We start from the raw sequence: 19,963 nt of genomic DNA, 5'->3' as shown, positions 1-19,963 counted from the left end.
TACATTATACAATTCTGACTAATCGTCAATATATTTTACATGTTCTTGTTCTTGTTCAACCAAATCTATTATAAAACAAAAAACAAAAAAAAACAACTATATAAATATAGCAATAAAAAAAAAACTTCAATAATGTTGAAATTCGACTGATACAGATTTTTCTTAGAGTACACTAAAAGAGGAGTGTGAGCATTATTAATCTCACCTCTCTATAACAAGGATGTAATAACTATTATAGGCATATACTCCATTTCTTTTCTCCTGGTAGTCACCATATATGACCATTAAAACACGTCCTATGATATGTAGTGAGGAAGAACACACCATCCATATAATTACCATTTGCAGATGACCTCGTCCTACATTTAAGAAGAAAGTTTAAGAGTATGATGATTAATTTCAAAATCTTAAAAAGAAACTGTTTTACAAAGTAGGATGCTATAAATGACACTTTTCAGAAAGTTGAATGCTATAAAAGATGTCTTTTTTTTAAATCACTCCATGTTTGAAATCCTCAAAAAGAAACCATTTTACAAAATAGAATGTCAAATATGACATTTTTCATAAAGTAGAATGTTATAAAAGAAAATGTTTTTTTTCTAGTGTATGTTTGAAATTCTAGAAAATACCATTTTAAAAACTAAAATGATATAAATCACATTAAAAAAAAGCTATAATTTACCTTCACCTAAAAAGAATTGATAATTCTTTTGAGATATAAAAAGTTAGAGTATTTAACTATTTATCATTTAAATACTCATAATGGCTATTACCTTAACAAACTAAATTGTCACTATAATTACATAAAAATTCTTACATTTTGGGCAATTTTGCGGTTTATGTACTTCCAATCGTATATTTTTCCAAACTAACAATTTTGACCAAAGTCAAAATGGTTAATTTGGAAAAAAAAAAAAGTCTAAAAATTTATGGTTTGATTGTAAAAAAAGTATTAGTGGTTAAAAATGCAAAACTACCCTTACTTTACCAACGCCAAATATGGAGTGAATGTTTAACCAACATGAAAATAATTTTTTTTATCAAGGGCAAAATGGTCAAGTAAAAATATTTGGTACCTGGGGTTAGCATTTTTTCTGATTCCTTCCATTACGATGTAGACCAAGAAGGTAACGCCTATCAAAAAGGTGAAAAAGCCCATTCATGCATCCAAACTGCTTCTGAAACTCTTTTTTATCTTTTCTTAGTTTGTACACAACCTTAGTAGCCATTTCCACCACCAACCACCACCCACCACCACCACTTTTTTATCTTTCACAAAGGAGGGCATGAGTAAGATTCCTTTTTTGTTCATAGAAAACAGAATTAAGAACTGAATTTTCTCTTTTCTTTTTTGGCTCATCAAAGAAAAGACTACAAAAAGGTTTAGGCTTTGAAGCAATATATGCAAGTTTGGTGGGATTATTTTATGTGAGGAAAGTTTCAAGATTTAAGAGGGAAATTTGATGCCATTTTTTATATTTGTATTTATATTTTAATATATTTTTTTTTAAAAGTTTGGGTATGGATGTGGTTAGATCTATACTTCCATGTGGATGGGGTCTCAAGTCTGGCCCTTTCATGTGAAGTTTGTCAGTTGTGGAGGCTAAAGTGCATGCACATTGTATCCTCTGTCAAGTTGCAGCTTCTAAACCCCATTTGCAGACCATTCCTTTCTCCAAATTTACCAAAATACCCTCATTGCTAAAATCATCCGCACTGCTTTATTTTGTAGAAAGATTGCATTTTTTTTAAATAAGTTAGTAAAGATTCTATATTTCTTGTGGGTAAATTAGTAAATTCACTTTCTTGGTACTTATTATTGTAGATAAAAACTTTATACCCTTTTAAATACTCATTTATATAAAATAGTAATTTCACTTTCTTTATATTTATTCTGTAAAAAGATTGAATTTTTGTGTAGATAATCTAGTAAAGATTGCATTTTTCTTTGAAAATGTGTACAGTGACTTTCAAATGATTTTAACTCTAAACTTTTTCATGTTTGCCCTCATTTACCTGTATACATACATTTAATTAGTGCTTGAATCATTAATTATATAACGTAATGTCTTAATCAGAAAGTTTTGAAGTACAATTTTATAATAGAATTATGAAAAAAACATCATAAATGGTCCTTGTGTCATCCATCTAATTTTTTCTATTTTGATTATTCCATAGCATATAATCATCACTTTCAATTTAAACATCAACTAAACGATATGAAGATTAAACAGAAAAATAAAAAATTGTACCTCAATGGATTTGCTAGGAGCAAGAGGAATGACATTGACCAAATTGCCCCTAAAGAGGCTACTAACATTGGTAGGAAACTGTTGTTGATGGTATTGATCCCTGTTCAACAAAAATAAAAAGTAAAAAACCAAATTCAATTATGAACAGGACTAATAAATAATATGACATGAATTTTATGATGAAGATTTACCAAAGTATGAAATGTGGATGCTTCAGCAGGTGGAAGAATGTATACATCCATGAAGGCATCCTCATTAGGAACTGTTTGAGAGTATATATTATCTGATCAGAAGATAAAGCATCATCCATCTTCTGTATGCTGTAAAAACTGGCCTTACACAAAGAACATTTAGAAACCTTTTTCATAGAAGCATGTAAGCAATAAGTTGGAATGAATATAAACGTAATTTAAAATATGGTAAAAGGCATAAAATTATAGATACCATATGATCAGCCCAATTCTGTATGCATGAAAAACAAAAGCGATGTCCACATGGCGGAACTCCAAAGAGCTTCAAATCCAAGGAATCCGGATCTGTAACCCGAATTAGACATTTTTGTGCTTATGTCCATGGCAGTAAGTATTTAGTTCAAAACTTCAACTGGATTCATATATAAAAAGATATAATCCCAAATTTGCCTAATTGATATCATGGTATGGAAGAACAACCCAACATTCAACAAATTTTATTTGAAAGTGAAAAAAGAAGAAGAATTGAAGTGGTCCAAGAAAATGAAAAGCAAACTAACCTGGTATGTGAAATTCAAGAAAATTGGAACAGCGCCAACCCTGTTAAAATTCTCGAAAAGGTCACCATCCCTCCACAAATGGGGCACCCTGGTTCTCAATTAGCGACCCCAAAATTAACTCCGCCGTCCCAGCCAGATCGGCATTGAAGCCACCGTCGGAAACCTCTTCAAAACCTCATCACCCTCCATCCCTAACCTCTCTAGGTCTCCATTAATACCTGCACCCCATCCGGGTGTCAGTGGGTCGCCGAAACCATCCAATACGGTTCCCTTCTCCACTCCACCTCCGTAATAGGTTCTTGGTCGATCGTTATTTCCGGTATACATGACCACCGCCGCCACATCTTGAATCTTTATAATCGACTTGACAACGGTCACGAATCGTAGACGACTCAATCAGAGGAGCAGAAAGAGAAAGAGGGAAAAAAAACATCAACATGCGTCTGAAACTGACTCCAATCGATCAAAACCACAAAAATTTTATGTGATATTGAAATAGAAACAGAGAATTGAAGGAATACCGCCTGATGAACTTGACGATGACAGTGAATTAGATGGACCTTTCTTTGAGTGTTGAAGAAGCAGTGGCATAGTAGAAGCTGAAGAGAGACCGTTTATATGTGTGTGTGTGCCGACCCTTGCTTCTTCCATCCCTCAAAAAATCGATGTACGTCTCGACCTGTGGTGCGGTGAGCATCTGCGTTCTCTGTGTTTCGTTTAAGCAGATGGGGAAACCCACATAAACATTTGTGGGTCGATTTGGAAGAACACGTACGAAAGAATGAAGCAGAAGATATCAGTGAAAAAGCAAAGGAAGCGGTGAATGGAGACGTGGCAGAAAACGAATGAAAGTAGCGGTGGGAACGATACGTGTTGACAATGAACAGTATCACTGACTGTTTAAAGCAGACCACGTAGAAACCATTTCTCCAAAAAGGATAAAATAAAAAAATTAAAGAAAAAAAAAAAGAAATTGATGTTGGTCCAATCACATGAAAGTCCTAGTTCTAAAATAGTATAAATATATAAATGACTTTATATAAATCGCAGTGTGGCATGTCATCCCCCTACTCAGAATAAGACTCTTATAGTGATATGTATGATGGAATATTCCCAGTATCGTAACAATCAGGGCCACCACACCAAGCTAATTATCATAAATAGATATAAAATGATTATAGATGGACACTTATAATAGTATATGAGCATTTTTATATTGCATAATATGGATTCTTAATAAAAAAAAGGTTCAAGTTTCTATATAATTAAAATAAGATCCATGTAAAAATATCTTATGTATCCGATATAACTGTGTTGGGCCCTCAAGAATAAAAGTTAGGGAAAATGACAATGGAAGGTAACTAACCGTTGAGTTTGTTCTTATTTGGTCCCTTTACTTTTTTTACCTAATATACCATCGAACTTGTTGTGTGTGTTCACCATAACCCCTTTGACCCGATTTTGACCAACTATCACGGGTGATAGTCGGTCAAATGGTTATGGTGAACACAAACAACAAGTTCGATGGTATATTGGGTACAAAAAAAAGGAAAGGGACCAAATGAGAACAAACTCAACTGTTGGTTACCCTCCTAAGTCATTTTCCCCAAAAAGTTAAATGAAATTAAAGCTACACAAGTATCAATGACTGCAACCTTCTTAGACCATAACGTACATGAAGAGCGTTTCAGAGGGGTAGCTTCGTCAAAACATGGTTTATGTTATGCCTACTTGTAACGCCCGTGTTTCGGGCTAAGCATTAGTAGATGATGTAATAGTCTAGGTCAACCATTGTAACTTATTTTGAAGTAATAAAGATGAATTATTTGAGTATTATGTGAATTATGTGAATTTATGTGCTTTATACTTATTTATAAAGGTATAATAAATAAAGGATAAAAATAAGCGTCAAAAATAAAGTGTTAGATAAACCCAATATATATACATAAAGTTGTAGTGGTTGAAACAAGGATTTCGGATATATAAAGAACGTCGAAATCCGAGTTATAACGAAGAAGTTATGGCATGTCGAAGTTTCGCGACAAAACCGGCATGACACAACGCGACGTATATAGTTAACTTACGGTAGAGGACTTTTTGGCCTTAGAGATCTAAACAAAAGTTGTAGTATACGTTAAACCGAGAGCGTGCATAAAAATAACGCCCAAATCTGACTTCGTATGATGAAGTTATGATTTTTCTAATATTTGGCTTAGCCGTGCACATCCCGAAACTCGAATTTTAGATCGAGCGGTTTTTGGCCAACGCAATCTAAATGAGAATTTAATATCTCATTATTAGTAGCGTAACGATAAAAATACAAATGAAAACGGACGTCGGATGAAGAAGTTATGAATTTTTAACAGACTTTTCCTGTCCCGGTCTGTTAAAAATATAACTGTAAAAATTAAGTAAAAATTAGCCGACGGAGTCTAAACGAAAGTTGTAGAGTATGATCTCACCTACGCATGGATATAAAGAACGTTGAAAATGGATCTCGTATGCGAGAGTTATGATTTTTCTAAGTCGGGAAGGTGTTATGCGAAGATGGTGACACCTGGCCTGGAACTCGACGAGTTGGAGGCCAACTCGACGAGTTTGGGTGATTTCCAGCCTATAAATAGAGTGCCGGGGCACCCTCATTTCACACCAATTCCCATCTCTTTCTCTCTCTATACTCTCTCTCTAACCCCCCCTAACCCCCCCCCCCCCAAAGCCTAGGGTAACTCCCTAGCACGAGGCGGAAGCCCCGGAGCGCCTGACGGCTCCGAAGAGAAGAGCCTTTGGCTCAGAAACTCTGCTTCGGCGGAGCCCGGTTTTAAGAAAAAACCGCTGTAAGATAGCTACGCCTATCCTAACTTTAGTATAGTTTATGTTTCAATATAGTAATGTTGTTAGGACCTTATAATAAATATTTGGGCTGTTATTATGAGTTATATAAATGTCATTATAATATCTTTTTAACCACTCGCGGTACGGGGAATCTGGTTTGGAGGGCCGCTTGGGTTGCTGGATTTCAGAAGTGTTATATGCCAAAATGATCCTGCCCTCCGGTGTTCCATGTCTGGCCCCTGTCTGTACATAGTGGGTGAAGAGTATTGTTTAACGTTTATATAATAGTAATAATAGCTAGACTATTAATTAGTCTCGACAAACATTAGACTAAACTCTAGTGGTAATGATACTAGGTTTTGTCAAAAGAAGTTGTTTAAAGTAAACGAAGTGTTGTCTGAATGTCGAGTCACCACCTTTACATGTGAGTGCATAGTTACTTTCATCTTACACATAGATATGAAGTATTTTATATAAATTACGTGTTATGTGTGCATATTGTCTGAATACTTGATGTCTATGCTGGATGAAAGATTTTATACATGTTTTAAATGATTTAAACTGTATATGTATTTTATATCTACAGAATGTATTGGGTAAAACATGGGTAGATGTAATAGTTGATGTGTGATAGAACAAATAAAGAGAGGCCTCAATGTTATTGATGATTCAGTCATCTAGAGGAGTATAGATGACGACCACAGACTTTTCTAAACAGTCCAGTGGAACGCTAGCAGGCTCGCAACCTGTAGGTGTTTATTTAAACTGAGTGTTCACCAGCAGTACTCCATCCCCCACATGGTTGCCTTATTTTACATAAATTGTTGAGGAACCCCCGAAGCAGTGTTGTCACCTCGATGAAAATCCTTAGACTAGGTCTCTTATGTTAGATGTTTTAGGGACGTAAAGTGGGGATAACGGGATCGGGTAATCGTGTTTGTTTGGTTTGATAAAGTTAATAAACTTATTTATTGTGGGTTGAAAACGCTATGTGCTCACCAGGCTCCCAAGCCTGACCCACTCAGTTTCTTGTATTACAGGTAGTGGCGCACGAGCATAGATATGATGTTGGGATGAGGGATTATGGATTATAGGCCTGTAAATATGAAATAATGTAGTAAGGCTTATATTGTACTGTTTATGCTTTTGATCTGTATCGAACATGACATCCCGAGGTTTTTAATGAAATACATTTCTTCGGAAATGCTTTGATAAATCTTTATCATATTTATTTTGGGAATAAATTCCGCAACACTTTTATTAAAATGTTATTCTGATTTTTAAACAAAGCATAAACAAAATCGGTCTTTTCTGGCCGTGAAAATGGGGATGTCACAGTTGGTATCAGAGCATTAGTTTAAGCGAACTAGGAATTTGTAGGATTTGTAGACTTAAACTTAGAATGTTAAGCGATGATTGTGAGGTGAGTGTCTACTATATTTTAGACACGAGCACTAGCTTATTTTAGGAAGTGTGCCTAATATGTTTTATGTGCTAAATGCTTTGCATGCTGTTATTTGTTCGGATCTATGGTCTGTTGCTGACCGGATATGGAAACCTTATGTGTTCAGGATTATAAATGTACGACTACGATATTAGAACTAGCATATAGACGTTTCGGAGTGATAAGGACGATTTAAACGTCAATCCTAAATAAAGATCTAAATTCACCTTATTCGGTGTATAGATCAAAATGGCAAGAACCCGAAGTGGAGTCGGGAATGCAAATGGGAACAGGAATCAACCACCAGTGATTGAGCAAATACATGTTGTAGCATCCGCACCTGAGCCAAATACCATGGCTGGGGTACAAGCGATGATCCAGATGATGTTGGATCGTCAAATGGAGGAGACGAGGCGATTACTGCTATAGGATAGGGATGAACCTACGATGCCAGTTGAACAGGAACAACACCGATAGCAAAAGCACCATACCGATTAGCACCGACGGAGATGAAGGAGCTTATGACGCAGCTTCATGAGTTGTTGGACAACTTTCATTAGACCTAGTTCATCACCCTGGGGAGCTCCGGTGTTATTCGTGAAAAAGAAAGATGGAAGCATGAGAATGTGCATAGACTACCGAGAGCTGAACAAGGCAACGGTGAAGAACAAGTATCCATTGACAAGGATTGATGACCTATTCGATCAGCTGCAAGGTTCGAGCTATTTCTCAAAGATCGATCTTAGGTCAGGATATCATCAGCTGAAGGTGAGAGAGCATGATATCGAGAAGACTGCATTCAGAACAAGATATGGACACTACGAGTTCTTGGTTATGTCGTTTGGACTAACCAATGCTCCAGCAGCGTTCATGGATTTGATGAATAGGGTTTTTAAACCATTCCTCGATAAAATCCGTGATAGTGTTCATAGATGACATTCTGATTTACTCGAAAAGCCAGGAGGAGCATGGCAAGCATTTACGAGAAGTGTTAGAAGTCCTGAAGAAGGAGAAACTGTATGTAAAGTTCTCCAAATGTGATTTTTGGATCCGAGAAGTCCAATTCTTGGGTCATGTGGTTAACCAAGAGGGAATAATGGTTGACCCAACAAAGATCAAAGTTGTGATGAAGTGGGAACGACCAAAAAGTCCCACGGAGGTCCGAAGCTTTCTGGGATTAGCCGGATACTACCGACGGTTTATCCAAGGCTTTTCCTCGATAGCTGCTCCATTAACAGCTTTGACCCACAAAGGAGCTACATATTCATGGAGCGAGAAGCACGAAGAATCATTCGAGAAGCTGAAGAAGAAGTTATGTGAAGCACCGATTCTTTCACTACCCGATGGAGTTGAAGACTTCGCAGTGTATAGCGATGTGTCGGGAGTCGGGTTAGGGTGTGTTCTAACTCAAAGAGAAAAGGTGATAGCATACGCATCTCGACAATTGAAGGAGCACGAAAAGAACTACCCCACTCATGATTTGGAGTTGGCAGCGGTGATTTTCGCTCTAAAAATATGGAGGCATTACCTCTATGGCACAAAGTGCAAACTTTTCACTGATCATAAGAGTCTCTAGTATCTCTTTAATCAGAAGGAATTGAATATGAGGAAACGACGCTGGCTAGAGTTACTCAATGAGTAAGACTGCGAGATACTTTACCACCCTGGTAAAGCCAATGTTGTCGCTGATGCTCTCAGTCGGAAAGTCAACCTTGAAAGAAAAAGGCCAAGAGCGTTGAGAATAGAAGTTGTCTCGACAATTGTGGAAAGTATCAAGAAAACTCAAGAAGAAGCTTCAAAGAATAATCACTGAAAAGAAGAACGTTTGGGCAAAACGTTAGTGTTCGGTACAAACAGTCAAGGACTGAAGGTATTCCAAGATCGGATTTGGGTACCTAATACGGGAGGAATAAGAGATATTCTGATGGAAGAAGCTCACAAGACCATGTACTCGATTCATCCCGGTAGCACTAAAATGTATAGGGATCTAAAACCCTACTACTGGTGGCCGACGATGAAGCTCGATGTTGCAAAGTATGTGGTCGAGTGTATGACATGTGCAAGAGTTAAGGCACAACATCAGAAACCATATGGGAGTTTAGAACCTTTACATGTACCCATGGCTAAATGGGAAGACATCACCATGGATTTTGTGACTAAACTGCCCAGGACAAAGAGCGGTTACGACATGATTTGGGTGGTCGTGGATCGTTTCACTAAGAGTGCACACTTCATAGAAGCCAACGAAAGGTGGTCTATGGATAAGCTTGCAAATGTTTACGTGAAGGAAGTAGTAAGACTTCACGGTGTTCCTCTAACGATTGTATCGGATCGTGATAGTCGTTTCACGTCGAGGTTTTGGAGAAGTCTACAAGAGGAGTTGGGTACGAAGTTGTGTTTAAGTACAGCTTACCATCCACAAACTGATGGTCAGAGCGAAAGAACAATTCAAACACTCGAATATATGCTGAGAGCATGTACCCTGGAATTCCAAGGTAATTGGGATGATCACTTACCTCTGATAGAGTTTTCCTATAATAACAGTTTCCACTCAAGCATCAAGATGGCACCCTATCAAGCTTTGTACGGACAGAAGTGTCGTACGCCATCTTGTTGGCTTGAGGCTGGGGAAAAACAATTTATGGGCCCCGAGATAGTCCATGAGACTGCTGAGAAGTTAAAGGTGATCAAGAAAAGGATGTTAGCAACTCAGGATCGTCAGAAGAGCTATGCTGATAAGAAAAGACGACCGATGACATTCGAAGTTGGAGATTCGGTTTTGCTTAAAGTCTCACCGTGGAAGGGACTTATAAGATTCGGGAAATGAGGAAAGTTGAGTCCAAGGTTTATTGGACCGTTTAAAGTTCTTCAGAAGATTGGGAACCAAGCTTACAAGCTCGAATTACCCGAAGAACTAGATGGTATTCATAACATCTTCCATGTGTGTTATTTGAGGAAATTCAAGGGAGAAGTTCCCGACATACTTCCGATCTCAGAGTTAAGAATAGATGAGAATAAGAGGCTGATCGAAGAGCCTGAAGCAATCGTTGACCGTAAGACTAAGAAGTTACGACGCAATATGGTCGACTTAGTTCTAGTCCGTTGGAAACATTCGAATGGGCCGAATCTCACTTAGGAAACAGAAAGTGACATGATGAGTCGCTACACACATCTGTTTGCCGATGCATGATTCCGGGACGGAATCATCCTAAGGGGGGAGAATTGTAACGTCCGTGTTTCGGGGCTAAGCATTAGTAGATGATGTAATAGTTTAGGTCAGCCATTGTAACTTATTTTGAAGTAATAAAGATGAATTATTTGAGTATTATGTGAATTATGTGAATTTATGTGCTTTATACTTATTTATAAAGGTATAATAAATAAAGGATAAAAATAAGCATCAAAAATAAAGTGTTAGATAAACCCAATATCTATACATAAAGTTGTAGTGGTCGAAACAAGGAATCCGGATATATAAACAACGCCGAAATCCGAGTTATAACGAAGAAGTTATGACATGTCCGAGTTTCGCGACAAAACCGGCATGACACAACGCGACGTATATAGTTAACTTACAGTAGAGGACTTTTTGGCCTTAGAGGTCTAAACAAAAGTTGTAGTATACATTAAACCGAGAGCGTGCATAAAAATATAGTAATGTTATTAGGACCTTATAATAAATATTTGGGCTATTATTATGAGTTATATAAGTGTCGTTGTAATATATTTTTAACTACTCGCGGTACGGGGAATCTGGTTTGGAGGACCGCTTGGGTTGCTGGATTTCAGAAGTGTTATATGCCAAAATGATCATGCCCTCCGGTGTTCCATGTCTGGCCCTTGTCTGTACATAGTGGGTGAAGAGTATTGTTTAACGCTTATATAATAGTAATAATAGCTAGACTATTAATTAGTCTCGACAAACATTAGACTAAACTCTAGTGGTAATGATACTAGGTTTTGTCAAAAGAAGTTGTTTAAAGTAAACGAAGTGTTGTCCGAATGCCGAGTCACCACCTTTACAGGTGAGTGCGTAGTTACTTTCATCTTACACATAGATATGACGTATTTTATATAAATTACGTGCTATGTGTGCATATTGTCTGAATAATTGTTGTATATGCTGGATGAAAGATTTTATACATGTTTTAAATGATTTAAACTGTATATGCATTTTATATCTACAAAATGTGTTGGGTAAAACATGGGTAGATGTAATAGTTGTTGTGTGATAGAATAAATAAAGAGAGGCCTCGATGTTATTGATGATTCAGTCATCTAGCAGAGTATAAATGACGACCATGGACTTTTCTAGACAGTCTAGTGGAACGCTAGCAGGCTCGCAACCTGTAGGTGTTTATTTGAACTGAGTGTTCACCAGCAGTACTCCATCCCCCACATGGTTGCCTTATTTTACATAAATTGCTGAGGAACCCCCGAAGCAGTGTTGTCACCCCGATGAAAATCCTTAGACTAGGTCCCTTATGTTAGATGTTTTAGGGACGTAAAGTGGGGATAACGGGAACGGGTAATCGGATTTGTTTGGTTTGATAAAGTTAATAAACTTATTTATTGTGGGTTGAAAACCCTATGTGCTCACCAGGCTCCCAAGCCTGACCCACTCAGTTTCTTGTATTACAGGTAGTGGCGCACGAGCATAGATATGATGTTGGGATGAGGGATTATGGATTATAGGCCTGTAAATATGAATTAATGTAGTAAGGCTTATATTGTACTGTTTATGCTTATGATCTGTATCGAACATGACATCCCGAGGTTTGTAATGAAATACATTTCTTCGGAAATGCTTTGATAAATATTTATTATATTTTATTTTGGGATTCGCAACACTTTTATTAAAATGTTATTCTTATTTTTAAACAAAGCATAAACATAATCGGTCTTTTCTGGCCGTGAAAATGGGGATGTCACACTACTGTGGTTAGCTGTCAACAAATCTCTGCAAAAAGATATGACTGTGTTTGAGAGGTATCTTTATCAGCATAAATGTTTACCTCAATGTATATTATGGTGATACGTCTGCAAAAGTTGCATGATATTGTACATATTGATGTTATATCTTATCCCATGAATTCCATTTTAAAGCCAAGTAAACTAAAAAATCACAGCACTTGTCATGCTACTCGTTTGTAGACTTGTCCAGAATCCATGATACGATAAATAATTTGATGGAAATGTAAATGTAGTGATGAAATGCACCTGCTCAATCAAGATTCCGTTAATAAATATTCAAGTTCATTATAAAGTTGTACATGTATGAATAATGTTCTTTCGTGGGTTATGTTTTGAAGAGAAGCAAGAATGAATCTCATAAAGTCAGTAATATGAGCACGAGATGACGTGAGATTTTCTATAAATGCGTAAAGGGAAAACAACTCAGGAGGGTAACCAACTGTTGAGTTTGTTCTTATTTGGTCCCTTTCCTTTTTTTGTAGCCAATACCATCGGGCTTGTTTTTTGTGTTCACTATAACCCTTTAACTGGCTATCACAGGTGATAGTCGGTCAAAAGTCGTTCAAAAGGGTTATGGTGAACACAAACATCAAGTTCGATGGTATATTGGGTACAAAAAAAAAGGAAAGTGACCAAATAAGAACAAACTCAATAGCTAGTTACCCTCCAGAGTCATTTTCCCTAAAGGTTAGGTTCACAAAAAGCAATTTGACCGTGCATGCAACAGGCTTTAGAAGTGTAAGTGTACTAACTATCAATATCCATGGATGACTAACAATTCCGATGAATTGGTTCCATAACCCGTTTCCTGTAGCTTATACGGATAATATACACTTACTCAAGGCGAGATAAGAACTGACTATTGTTTTATCTTATTGTTATATCATTAGACCCAAATTGTACTAACCCAAATGAAGCAGAAACCACATCTACTCTATATTATCGATTGAAGAAATGCATCAAGTAAAGGTGCATCAGAATAAGATTTTTCCTCTATACATGCGCGATATATAGCCAACCTAACAAATAGAACTACTCCATTTAAAATCTTATATGCTAGACCGGAGAGGTTCATGAATTTGACCCTTTGACTAGCTGCGATGGACACAACATAAGTCTCGTGAAATAGTTTATCTCTAGCAGATTTGGATGGTCCATAAAGCTCCTATGAGTTTCCTAAATAGTGTAAACATATTGTTAGAATTGGGAACATTGTAGTGGTGGGTTATTGCGAAATTTCAACGTAGCTTTTGAGTATTTTTTTAACACACATACATAACCAAAAAAATGAAAAACTATGTTAATATTTAGCAATAATCCATCACTATGATGTTTCCCAAATCTTACGAAATGTTACAATATTTAGAAAATCACAGGATACCAATTTTACATTTCCTTTAAATCTGCTAGAGATAAACTATTTCCTCCAAATCCTTAGTTTACATTTCCTCCAAGATCTGTTAGAGATAAACTATTTAAGGGGACTATGTTGTGTCCATCACAACCAATTGGTTGGTCAAATCCATGAACCACTCTAGTCTAGCATTTAAGATTTTAATTGGATAAGGTTCATCTGGTAGATTGGTTATATATCATGAATGTGTAAAGGGATAAACTTGTTTTAATGAATTTTTACTTAATGCGTTTCTTTACGTGATAAATGATGGAGTAGATGTAATTTCAACTTCATTTGGGTTAATAAATTTCGGATGATATAACTACAGAAAAAATGACAATCTGCGCTTATCTCGCCTTGAAGAAAGGTATGTTAACAGTACAAGCTACCTTAAATGAAGGTGATGGAACATATTCCTAGGGAGTAACGGTACAAGAGACAGGAAACAAAGATGATGGAACATATTCCCTCCGAGGTTTTAACCCTCCATGGATATTGATTTTTGGTGCACTAGAAACTTCTTAAGCCTGTCGCGTGCATAATTATATATCACATAAAAATGTATATTTTCATGGATCTATTTTCAATTACATATAAACTTGAAATATTTTTTTATTAATAATCTATATTACCCAATATAGACATCACCCCTATGATTTTAGAAGTGTCTATCTATAATCATTTTGTATCTATTTATGATAATAATGAAATAAGGTTTATTTTCTTAGCCGCATACGGTGGCCATGAGCGTTTAGATTCTAAGAGGTGTTCCACCAGGTACGTTGAATATAGCACAACTTCGATGACATGCCAACACGTTAATGGTGCTACGATTTTTATAAAACCATTCCATCTAAATTGGTTTCCGGAAGCCGTTACATCTGCACTAATGGTCACAAGAAATTCTTATCATATCTAAACTTTTTATCATAACTTCCGAGCAATTAACAATGGTTAAATATTACAAGGTTTATCTCATTCTTTCTTACTTAAACATGCCACAACATCCGAAGTAAGCTCGAACTCTGCAACATAATTTGCTTATGGGTCTCGACTGATTAATCCTATGAAGGAGATAGATCCGGATTTGATATAAGATATAATAAGAGAATATTGGTGCAACCTACACCATGGTAGGTGATGTGTTACCAATATGATAATTAGAGATGTATACTACTCATCAATTGCATGTAGTGTTGACAACACATCCATTTCAAGGATGATCTGTAATGAATGTGGGTCTACCAAACTCCAATTATGTTGCATCCATAAAAGGAGGTTCACTATTATAAATCTAATCTGATCCAAAAATTGTGATATTCAATTTAACAAACCAAAAGAAAACATATGTAGTGACTATTAGTATAAAAGAAATGGAGTATATGCCTACAACAGTGAGTATGTCCTTGTTATGGAGGGATAGGAGTATGTCTACAATAGTGATTATGTCCTTGTTATGGAAGGATGGGAGTGAGTGTGTCCTTGTTAAGGATGGATGAGATTCATAATGTGTGCACTCCTATTATAGTGTAATCATGGAATTTCAATATCAGTTTAAGAACAAAATATACTTTATAAGCACAAAATATACTTTATAAGAACAATATCACTTTCTTTTTATTGTATTGTGACCACTAATTAAATACTCTTATTACTGAAAAAACATAAGTAGAGAAATTATAAGTAAAAAAATAGATTGTTGAACAAAACTAAAAAAAACAAAATATTTTGTGTGAAACATAAGACAAAAACTATCATATAGAAACAATAAAAGTATCTTACTTAAAAAATCATAGTTAATAGTGAATAACTAGTTATCCTTTTATAAATCAATCACAAAACATAAAATATTTAAATTTTATAAGTATCTTAAAAAGAACGGAATTTTATAATGTGAATTATTTATAACCAAACATTAAAAAATAACATCATACATCTTTCCTTAGATAGCTCACATGTGTGTCTAAACAATTTTAGAACTTACAACAATAAGTCTCAAATATTTAGACCTTTTCCATTTCTCACAATTCGAACTATGAAGAGGGATGCCGTAATCATAATCTAATTTGAGAACACAATTGCTATCTCCTTAAAATCTACATAGTGAAATCGTTTCCTCATAATCATTTTCATAAATCGGAGAGAAACCTTATGACACTTAGATTTTTATGATGTATGTGTTCCTATCCATGAGAATTTTTCATAACCATAATCACAAGACAAGGTTAGTGACAAATCCAAACTCATATGGATTGAACTTGTTCAATCTTAATTTCTTGCCACTTGGCAGCACAAGGGTCTGCCATTGCTTCTAGGTTGTGACGCAAACAATTGAGAACTCATAGAACTCACATGCATAGTCAATCAACTGGAATGGGCACAGAAACAAGATTATGTCAACACGATAGGTTACAAACCTCAAGTCGTGTGCTAGTGATAAACAATAGGTTTTATTCTTGATTAGTTCTTGAAACTTTTTCAAGATTTTTAAGACTCCCACTGACCTTTGACATATAATATTCTCTTTTTGTTAAGAGACATTACTTGACAAACAAATATTCAAGAGTTAGTGCAGTTACTTATCAAGAAAAACACTTCACACAATTGGTCTTAGTTGGTCTTTGTCTTATCCAAGACATTACAACTTACCAATTTCAAATGTACAAAAGTAGAAAACATTAGACTCTACATTTGATAAGTGTTATAAACCTTTCTTAAAATTATGTCACTCAAGGATCGATCTTGGAGTATGACTCTAAGACTTGTTTTTGGAACGAAGTATGACTCATCTTCTTGACTTAACCATTTCAGCAATTCACGATTCCTCTTCTTAGCCATACAAATGCACTAAGATATCCTTAGAGTATCAATTGTGATATGGTTTTTCATAATCATTAAGATGATCATAAAACACAATACTAAAGTACTCTCCCATCTTTTCAGATTGGAGAAACTTTTATCTTTCTGCCTAATTTGATTCTTCTCAATCATTCTGCCATACATTGAAACTTTTCCAATGTTTCAGAATTACACTTAATCCTGTAAGTATAAACATAGTTACTAAACTTTAGTAAATCATAACGAATAGTCTTATCGTTCTTTGTGGTGGACCTGATCAGCGCACAACCAAGTGTATCTGATCCCCTAGTCCTTCACTTGCCTCACATATACATGTGAACAGGGAATTAATCTTAATTTCCCAATAATGAAGGTTCTCATTCATCATACAATACAAGTTGCATGATTCCAATTTTCTATCCAACTTGAAACTTGGGTGATGATAATCTTTCCTTATTTGGTAAATTTTGACACTACCACAAACGAAAGAATCAAATCCATTTTCCAATATTGCTATCAATGGAAACATATAAACAACAATTTTCACAAATGCCATTTTAAGGAAACTTAAAATAAAATAAAATCAAATCAAAAAATTTATTTTATTTATAAAATTGCGAAAAACTTGTCCTTACAATGCAAATACATGTGAAGACTATGTTGTTATCTATTCCTAAGCAATCTATCACAACTCTTAAGCAACAACTCAAAATTCTGATCATCGAACCATGCGATCGAAATCCATCTCTTCACGACCAGAATCAGCTTACTCTTCCTTTAAGCTTCCTTTCTTTTCTTCGATTCTACAAAACATCAAAATGTAATTACATTACATCATGTATAAAGAATCTCCAAATAGGAACTTAATAATGTTAGATATTGGACTTACCTGAAGTAGATTCAAACTCTTTGACTTTACCATCCTTATGATCTTTCAGGTAAATATGGCAGCTTCGCAACCAATGCCCCTTCTCTTGGCAATAGAAACATATGGACCCTTTGGGAATGGTACACAGGACTATCTCAGACTTAGCCTTTCTCTTTACCATTTGGTCAAATGACTTGACCATGGCTAATCCATTTCCATTGGGAAGAGAAAGCTTGTCTTGACTTCCGATGTTGCCATTGTTAATGTCCATGGAAGTTTGGGGAGTAGACCTTCCAATCAAATTTTCTTTACCAGTGCGCCAAATTATTGTTGATTTAGCAGCAACAAGCAAATAGGTTACATCAATAAGGGTCATGTCGTGGTCAGTCATATAGTAGTCCTTACTGAACCCGCTATATGACTTAGGAAGTGATTGAAGAACCCAGTCAACAGCTAACTTCCTCGAGACTTCGACACCCGACTCTCCCAGCCTGTCAATATGTAACTTCATCTCCAAGATGTTGGCACATACAGACTTCCATCTTTGGGTTTGTTTGCCAATAGGGCTTGAGTGACCTTAAACTTTTCAAGTCTTTGAACTTGTGGGTTAGGGAGAATAATTAGAGGAGGTGGAGGAAGTGAAGTATGATTTCCAGTCCCAATAATACACGACAAAGGGATTAATCTTTCACCTTGATCGCCATGTGAGATATCATCTTCATTAGGAAAGCCTTTTCCAAAAGGATAAGGAAGACCATAGTTGTCAGAACTAGACATCTATGAGGGAGAAATTCAAGTTAGTTGATTTAAGTCCTTAATATAACACCCAAAATGAAATATTAAGGCTAGGACCCAACACAATATGTTACAATTGCGAAGAGGGATGCCGTAATCCAATTGTAAAATATTTGAAGGTAGGTAAATGACGATTTACCAATTTCCACCATGAAAAACGAAAAAATAATTTTAGGTTTTAATTGGATTGAAATTCCTAGATCCTTTGAGATTCATTGAACTTTTCAATGGCATGTTTAAATCTCGATTGTGTCCTTCAAGTTTGTGACTGGGATGCCGAGGATCACAAACAAGGTGTGAATAACCATGCAAATTAGCTTGGTACACCCAATGTTACAAATCACCTAATCAATGTGTCGGTTAACCACACACGCTCCGTTGATCTATGATTAACATCATGTTACCCTTTGCCACACATTGTCGGTCCCAGATTAGTGTTCCGATTAACCACACACGCTCCACTAACGACTTAACAAGGTGTAAAGTGTAATTTCATGGATTAGCACCATTTTCACATTTTTCTTAAAGTAACTAAGATTGAGAATTTAATAAAAGTTTAGTTACTTTATATTTATCATTATACTTTTAATGAGGGAGAATTAATGTCCTATCCTACCCGTTCGGCTAACGACCCTCCACCAGTCAAGGAAGCGGTGGGTGAGAGTGGACACCCATTAAACTGCCATTTTATAGGCAGTAACCTTATACCCCCCTTATAGACTGGCTTCATGAATGAGGTATGCTAACGGTAAGACTGACTTACTCTTATACATATATATAATTATTAACTTTTAATATCATAATAGTATAAGGGTGTATTTTAAAATTTTCAAATACTTAATGGTTTAATCTATTAATAAATTATACTCTTAATTTAATTAAACATAAACCATATGATTATGGATTTAATAATACCCTTTTAATTAACCATTTAATTATGATATATATATATTAAAGTTGGGCACCCCTTAGGAACAGTAAACTTCCTAAGAGGTTGGCAGAAATGACCCCCTATTTATGGGTTTTGATGCAATTTAAGCTTTATTTTTGTAGGGGGCATTTTATGTCATTATGTATATTGTTTGGACACGTGTTGGTCTCTTGGGATTTATGTTATTGTGTTTGATGTTTATCTTCCGGATACCCACCTCCTGTTTTGTTCCATCGCCTCTAGATTCTTCTTTTCAGTTAAACCCAAAAAGCCTCTCACCACCACCACCGCTCTATCTTTCCTCGCTGCTCCACCTATCGACTCCTCCTTCTCCTTCTGCTCCGATTTCTATTAGGATCGATCTCCTTCGGATTTTGCTTCCCGATCCTTCTACCGTTTTCTTTTTATCTCTACTCCAAATTCCACCATCTTCCAACCTATAAATCTCTTTCTTCATCGTCTCCCCCAGTTCTCCATTACCATGGCTCTTCCGTTACTCACCTTCACATGACCACCTTAACTCCATCAGGGTTAACGATCCACCGGGTCGATCGTCAGATTTTAATCCTCAAAATCTAACACTTCTGGATGTGTCCTCCACCTTCCCCACCGCTCTCCATCTACTCCTCTGTCTTCCTGTAAATAGTTTGTCGGTTGATCTCTTCAGTGAAAAATCGGCTCCTTCCCCATCGTGTCGGTCCTTCGATTTCCAACTCCGAAGCCCCTTCATTATTATCGCCGATTCCGACCACCGTCGTCTGTGTTCTTATCACCGCCTAATAACGCCTTTTTTTAATACGATTCCACCTGGACATTAACCAAAACCGATGAATCTTCAACATGAAGCCGCCTTCGCTTCTGATTGCTTTCATTTTTCTTTGT

At 36.1% G+C, this 19,963-nt stretch overlaps 2 long non-coding RNA genes across 5 annotated transcripts in view; one reads left to right on the top strand and one right to left on the bottom strand.

The window, feature by feature from the left end:
- Positions 1–19,963, top strand: part of LOC145134835 (uncharacterized) — a 40,187-nt gene that overhangs the window by 12,042 nt on the left and 8,182 nt on the right. Inside the window, exon 3 of one of the 4 annotated variants that reach the window (XR_013719382.1) lies at positions 6,876–7,032. The exons of the other annotated variants lie outside the window; for them this stretch is intronic. This is a non-coding gene — a long non-coding RNA (uncharacterized LOC145134835). Of the gene's footprint in view, positions 1–6,875; positions 7,033–19,963 lie in introns of those variants that run through there. 4 annotated transcript variants of the gene reach the window in all.
- Positions 23–3,845, bottom strand: LOC145134836 (uncharacterized). The gene is made up of 6 exons (XR_013719383.1): positions 3,004–3,845; positions 2,697–2,788; positions 2,444–2,581; positions 2,253–2,352; positions 1,077–1,716; positions 23–359 (listed from the first exon to the last, which is right to left on the bottom strand). It is a non-coding gene; the product is annotated as an uncharacterized LOC145134836 (long non-coding RNA).

This window comes from Lactuca virosa, chromosome 8, assembly GCF_052849685.1.
Source record: "Lactuca virosa cultivar CGN04683 chromosome 8, Lactuca_virosa_CGN04683_v6, whole genome shotgun sequence".
In the NCBI taxonomy this organism is placed as follows: domain Eukaryota; kingdom Viridiplantae; phylum Streptophyta; class Magnoliopsida; order Asterales; family Asteraceae; genus Lactuca; species Lactuca virosa.
The sequence above is the reverse complement of the archived record's forward strand: the minus strand, read 5'-3'. Positions and strand labels throughout refer to the sequence as shown.